At 48.1% G+C, this 6000-nt stretch overlaps 1 protein-coding gene across 1 annotated transcript in view; it reads right to left on the minus strand.

The window, feature by feature from the left end:
- The window catches only part of ZBTB7C (zinc finger and BTB domain containing 7C), a 193436-nt gene extending 191625 nt beyond the window's left edge, over positions 1–1811 (minus strand). The window contains exon 1 of the mRNA XM_019518140.1: positions 1747–1811. The gene's annotated coding sequence lies outside the window, so the exon portion shown is untranslated. The remainder of the gene's footprint in view (positions 1–1746) is intronic.
- Between the last annotated feature and the right edge of the window lie 4189 nt (positions 1812–6000).

A 6000-nucleotide genomic window follows, 5' to 3' on the forward strand; every position in this document is an offset into this window, starting at 1 on the left:
ATCTGAGTCTGCACTTATTTTAGCATCTTCATTAATGACCCAGAAGTGGGAGTGAACAGCATGGTAATCAAATTCCTGCATCATGATTAAGCTGGGGAGGAACTGAGAGTAATGAGAAGAGACGAAGACTACAAAGGTGTCTAGAGGCTAATCAAGAACCTGCAGAAGATGACAAAACAGGCCAAACTCAGTGAGGTTTTGAGCATCTGTTGCTTTCACTCAAATCCTGAGGTCCTGCCCCATGAATGGTGCTGGGCTCCTCTGAAACAGGTCCAAAGGGTTCTGTGGATTGCCCCCTTGGAGGGGCGGGAGCAAAGCTGAGCCCAGGCAGTGCAATCCCAGGAAAGCTCAAAGAGGGAGGAAGCCTTGTGGCATTATCTTCCTTCCCAAGGAGGTTTCCAGAGGCGATGCCCTGCTGGGGTCTTGGGAACTGCTCTGCCTTTATCTGAGCATGGTCCCATTGTCTTCTCAATGCACTGTGCCTGAAGAAGGTCTGAGGAGACCTGAGGGCCTTGTTCCCTACACACATGTAGCACTGTGACTTTCCGCAGACTGCATTGGGCCCCAAGCAAACCGTCCCTGGTCAAGGGCTTGGAAGCCTCCCAGAGACAGCTCTGGGGTGACAAGGAGAGGGATGGGTAAGCATTTTGCTGCTGACCCATAACACTCACCGCTGTGCACCATCTCAGACCCCCTGCCCCACAGTGGGGGCCAGAGACATGACTACACCCCTCCACGCTGCCCCTCTCTTTCCAGTGCCTTCTTATTTCAGCCCACAGCACCCATCTGCTCCTAGACACCCAGCTCCATGGTCCAAGCAGCTCAGACAGAGGCCTGAGGGGACTTCATAATCCCCACAGCACCTCTGCGCAGGTGAACAGCCCATGGTAGACCAGCGAGACACCACAGGAGTAAGGCACTTCTCACTGTGTAAGGCCCGGCAGTATCAGGCCCAGATGAAAGACCTTCAGATCTGGCTCACTGTCATCCTTTGGGAGTTGCAGGCACCCAATAAGAGCTCAGCACCACTCAGGATTTGGCCACTGAAAAAAACAATGACCACTTCAGCTGTATGGTCCAGACCCAGCCCAGCCCAGGGCAACGCAGCTCAGGCCAACTTGCACCAGCTCAGGATCTGGTCCTGTTCTCATTAACACCTGAAGTTGTTTTCTTGTTGAATGACCGCCAGGGAAACCCAGAGCCACGAGCCCTCTGCACAGATGTGTATCGGCAAGGCATGAGGAAATCCCAAAGCATGCACCAAAGGGTTAAAAACATTTAAGCAAATCACAGATCTGTACGGCTGATAAAATATCTGTCTCCTCCTCTCACTGGCAGGTTGAAGAAGTTACAACATGAAAGAAAAGATGTGCATTTGTAAAACATGATTATAGTTTTGATAGATTTATGGAGAGAAACCATATGTAGTGCTGTCCCTTTAAAATGTTAGTTTGTTTTAACAGATGAATGATTTCTTATTTTGTTACATCTGGCTTTTCTGATTCATCAGTGTCCCAAACCACCAGGCACTGAACACCCTCTCCCCCCAGCATCCATAATGGCTGACAGTACCCAGCATCCTGTAGGTTACCATTATTTAATCATGCTTATAATCATGCTAAGCATCCTATGGGGTCAGGCACCACAAGTGTATCCTTAGGGGGATACACCATCAGGAGAATAACTTCTATCTTCTCAAGCCCCCAACACATAAATGGCATCAACGCAGCAGGAATACATACTCACAATTCCCCTTGCCTTGGTTTCAAATTTCAGGCAGATGTTCCCTTTGTAACCTTGACCATGTCCTGGAAAAAACAAAGAAAGGAGAGGAAAAAAGGATCAGATCCAAAACTGAGATGTACCAGTCTCCTAAGAAGCTCTCACCTGGATCAAGTTTGCTATTCTTATTCTTTGTCACCTTTGCATTGCAAGTAGCTGTGAATCTGGCCCAAAGTAAAGGCCTGATGTGGATGTATAATGGCTAGTCGTTCCTACTGGCTCCTGTGGACATGCTCCACATGTGCACCAGTACGTGGGAGAGTATCTGAGCTAGGCCTGAGGAAGTCACAACCCCAGCTGAATCTTCTTGGCTATAAAACTGTGGTGAAACCTCATGCTGTCCAAGCTGGGTGATTTTCCACACCTTATCCTCCTTCACACTCCACAACTGCCCTTCTGGGTCATGAAAGTCCTGAGCGACATCACATCGTGGGCTTGGAGGTGCTACCAACACCAGGCTCTACGTGGGGCCGTTTCCCAGTAATGCAGGCTGGGAAAACCCCAGTGAGCTCCACATGGGACATCTTCTACTCCAGCCTGAATCCTCACAGTCTGGTAACAGATCATATGAAACCCCAATATGGCAAGTCCCATCACATCCCAGCTGCACTGAATGAAGAGCATGAACCTTGTCCTTCTTGGACGGTGAGCTTCCGAGGGCAGCAGCTTAGCTGTGGATGATGACAGGCCCCCACCACTGGACACTGCCATAATTCAAACCATAATCAACCTCTTCACAATGCATAAAATTTTGCAAATGAAAGTGGGATGCTGTGTCCTGTTGTGAAATAAGAGAGGGGAATGACTGAAGCAGTTGTATGCACCATGTTCTGCAGATGGCATCACCTCTGTGAAGAGGAGGTTGGGTGGACACCAGCGTGACTGAGACACCAAGGACTGTACGAGGGATCTCAGCATAGAAAAATCAAGAGCTATTGTAAATGGATTGAAAGCTCTCTAACTGGGGCTGTAACCAACCCCTATCTTGCACGGACCAGGCAGTCAGTATGTAACGTCTGTTCACCAGTGGGGTTATACTAACCCAAGGCCTATATGCAACCAACCCAGACCTTCAATCTGAATGCTGTGGCTTTTGCCACATTCAGTGCTGCCAAATATTATTTAATCGAAGCCTTTCATCTGTGAATGCAATAGCCGGGGTGACGTTTTTAGCCAGGTTGTATAGGTTGGGGGTTATCTTTTTTCATGATACTGCATGGAAGTTAAGAGAAAGGGAAAAAAAGAAGCAGCGAACGACTCCATACAACTTGCAAACATTAGACTCACACATTGTTGAGACACAGATTCTGTATTTCAAAAAAGGGAACCAAAATGCCTACAGGCCGAAGGGCTTGGGCGATTACATCAGAGCAGGAACATAAGCAGAGGGCTGGATTATGTAATGGGCTGTGCTGAGAGAGGCTGAACCCTGGTCTGCTCTCATTCAGCAGAAGCAAAGTGGACAGGAGCTGTGCCTGGGCAGAAGGGAGATGAAACAGCAGAGCACAGGAGTGACTGGTAACTGTAAGCATGTGTTTAAATCCCAATGGCTTCTATGTTCAGAGGGAGGACCACTACAGCCTCTACCCCTGCAGAGATGCAGCTGATTGATACTGCTATCACCCTGTGGCAGCATGGAAAAGAAGTGGGGTCCCACTCACAAGCTACACCTGCATTCACTTGACTAGAACAATAGTGGTGGCACTCTTGTGACCCCATTTTATGCTCACAGACCTGATCCTTTTCAACTGAGAAGAACACTAGTGTTTTCATCAGATCAAGCAAAATGAGCTGTTCTGGGCAACCCAAGCAGAGCAGCGTGGCGGCACCCGGGAAATTGGAATTCATTAGAAACAAGAGATGGGCTGAGGGTTGAGATGGATGGTTCTCAATCAGGGTACCATGAGATCCTTTTAAGGGTGCCACAGGGTGCCACACAATATTAGCTGTTAGGTGTGCAAACACCTAGACATAATGCAAAATGTAGAGATTTTAAATAAGAATCCGGTGTCAAAAACAGTGTGCCCTGTTGTAGTCTTTCTGAGCTCTCTGCAACAGAAGAATTGCTCTATTATTTTCCCATAGTTACAAAAAGACCCTTGAAAGCTAAGGGGGGTGCCTTGAGTCTAAAAAGGTTGAGAACCACTGGTCTAGACCCAGATGAGGAGGTTGAAGGTTTGAGCCCAAATCTGGCCCCATGTTTGCACCTGAACAAGATCTTTCTTTTAGTGACAGAGCATCACCTGTAATCAGTGAAGACAAAATGAGACTCAATCTACACCTAAGCAGAATATACCCAAGCTGGAGTGACTCAGGTAGAGGACATTGCCCCTTGTGCTTCATCCTTGAATTGCTTACCTATGACGCAAGGAGATCATATTCAACCCCATTTATCACTGTCAACTCTTACATGAGAAGATGCATACAAAATAGAGAGGACGCTGGTTAGAACTGGGGAGTCAGAGCTGGGAAAAGCAGACTGCAGGGCTGAGAGAAGGAAACAACCAGACGGCGCACGTACATCTCCTGACGGATTGCAATCACTCAAACAGCTCTTCTGCTTCTTCCACTCACATTTTGAACCAAGCGCCACAGACCGTTTCCCAGGCCTGTGCAAAGCGAATTTTCTCTTCAGCTGTATTGGTAGGTAAATGTGCCAGACCTGAATCATAAGGGACAATGAGCATTTTAACTATTTTATTCAAGTGGTGAGATGATTACAATTTACACGTGCTCGAGTAGGAGAAAGGGAACTGAACCGGTAATCATTTTCACGCTCTATATTTTCCTTTCTCACTCAGCTCCAGCCTTAAATAATTAGTGGATATCTCTTTATGCAGTAAACAATGCCTAGAGTTGCAGGTAGCCTGCACAGTGTACAGTGGCCTACACAACATCCCACTGATCGCAATGCATTCGATGATCTAATGGGGAAGACCAGAAGGCCAGTCGGCCGGCAGGAGTGAGCCTCCTCTGCCACTAATGACTGCTTCAGACAACACTGAGCTGCTCTGACCTTGTGCACTTAAGCCTGACCTCTCTTTTTAGCCCCATCCCCAATTCAGATCATTAGCTGGAAAGGAGCTGCTATGCTGAGGACTAATGGCTTATTTTGTTGCTCAACAGCAGAAAACTCTCAGCCAAGGGACAAGGAGCTTAATATAATCCATGGTCAATATGACACAAGGCTCGATGCTGAAGTCCATCAGTGTCAAGCTCACCCTGGGCCTCAGGCCAGATATGGATTGTGAGGCTCCTCACTCCCCAGATCTGGGCTGGAGCCCGTGGTGGCAGGTCTGGCCCAGGACAGATGGCAGCAGCAATTCCAGCGTGGAGCATGTGGTGCAGCTCTGGTCTGGGGCAGAGGCAGCTGCTCCAGCTTGGGGAGGTGGAACCAGCACAAGCAGTGTTTGCAATACCCTAAGGTGGCTTCAGCAGGGTCAGGATGTTCCCTTGGTGGCTTCAACTTCTGCTCAAAAGACTTAGCTCTGGAGATACAGTCTGGTAGTGACTCAGTGTTTTGCTACATCAAGTCTGGGCCCCGAGTTTGAAGACAAGACGGACCTCCCTGGGAGACCACATACAAACCCCATTTGGGAAACTTCCTGTGTGAAGCAAGGGATTGGCAGGAATGCCAGGTGTTTTCTGTACAGGTGTGAAGGGCTGCCTATTAGTCAGGAGCATGTCTGAAGGTTTTGTTAACCCCCATGCAAACGGCCTTGCTCTTTATACGAGCGCTTACACAGAGCACGGGCCAGAGGATCAAAGATGCGCAGCTAACACGATGCTTTTCCCATAAGCAATAGTTTATGGGAACTGACAACATTTGTTCTGAGCCAGCCCATGTTTCGCGGTTGCGTTCCCAAAAGGCGCACGAGATGAAGAGATATAAAGTAAACAGGCTCGGCTGTGGCTTTTGTTGCAGCCACAATGTCCCTTTTAGCTACTTGGTCTGGTTTCTAAGTGAGCCAAACACGCCCTACTGGATATGACAGAAGGTTTCTAATTAATCACTTTGAGTGCATCTTTAACATGCCACATCACATCTCTCGTGAATCTGTTCTTCCTGCCATGGTATTTGGAGAAGGCAAGCCTTTGCTTCTCATTAGCACACTGAACTCTCCTTCGCTTGCTGTGTCATATGTAGCTGGAAGGAGATGCTGCTGCCTGGAGCTTGCCAAGACAATGACTTTCTCTTTGAGCTACATGGTCTGGGAT

The sequence above is a fragment of the Gavialis gangeticus genome, unplaced genomic scaffold, assembly GCF_001723915.1.
Source record: "Gavialis gangeticus isolate Ggan-Ray unplaced genomic scaffold, GavGan_comp1, whole genome shotgun sequence".
In the NCBI taxonomy this organism is placed as follows: domain Eukaryota; kingdom Metazoa; phylum Chordata; order Crocodylia; family Gavialidae; genus Gavialis; species Gavialis gangeticus.